Genomic DNA, 1,065 nt, shown 5'->3' with positions numbered 1-1,065 from the left:
TACAACTTCACTGAATTTGTTTAGAAGTTCTAATAGTTATTTTGTGGAGTCTTTAGGTTTCTCTAGATATAAGATCATACCATCTGTAAACAAGGATCCTTTGACTTCTTTCTTACCAGTGGATGCCCTTTCTTTCTTTCTCTTGTCTGATTGCTCTAGCTAGAACTTCCAGTAAGTACTACGTTAAGTAACAGTGGTGAAAGTGAGCATCCTTGTCTTGTTCCAGATCATAGAGGAAAGGCTTTCAGTTTTTCTGCATTCAGTATGATACTAGCTGTGGGTCTGTCATATATGGCTTTTCTTGTGTTGAGATATGTTGCTTCTTTGCCCAGTTTTTTAAGAGTTTTTATCATGAAGCAATGTTGAATTTTATTTCTTTTTCAGCATCAATTGAAATAATCATATGGTTTTTGTCCTTCATTCCGTTGATACGATGTATGATACGATGTACGTTGATTTGCATATGTTGAACCACCCTTGCATCTTTGGAATGAATCTCATTTGATCATGATGAATAATCTTCAATGGGTTGTTGAATTCAGTTTGTTAGTATTTTGTTGAAGATTTTTGCATCTGTTTTAATCAGAGATATTGGCCTATAGTTTTCTTTTTGTCGTGTCTTTGTCTGATTTTGGTTTCAGGGTGATACAGGCTTTGTTGAATGAGTTTGGGAGTATTCCCTCCTCCTCCATTTTTTGGAATAGTTTAAGTAGGATTGGTATTGGTTCTTCTTTGAATGTTTGGTAGAATTCAGCAGTGAAACCATTGAGTCCTGAGCTTTTTTTTGATGGGAGACTTTTTATTACTGCTTCTATCTTGTTACTTGTTACTGGTTTATTCAGCTTTTGGATTTCTTCCTGGTTAAATCTTGGTAGGCTGTATGTGCCTAGGAATTTATCTAGGTTTTCCAATTTATTGGCATATAGTTGATATAGTTAGTAGTGTCTAATGATCCTTTAAATTTCTGTAGTATCAGTTGTAATGTCTCCTTTTTCCTCTATGATTTATTTCAGTCTTCTTTTTTTCTTAGTCTGGCTAAAGGTATGTCAATTTTGTTTATCTGTT

The sequence above is a fragment of the Propithecus coquereli genome, unplaced genomic scaffold (genome assembly GCF_000956105.1).
Source record: "Propithecus coquereli isolate 6110/MARCELLA unplaced genomic scaffold, Pcoq_1.0 Scaffold289, whole genome shotgun sequence".
Classification (NCBI taxonomy): Eukaryota; Metazoa; Chordata; class Mammalia; order Primates; family Indriidae; genus Propithecus; species Propithecus coquereli.
The sequence above is the reverse complement of the archived record's forward strand: the minus strand, read 5'-3'. Positions refer to the sequence as shown.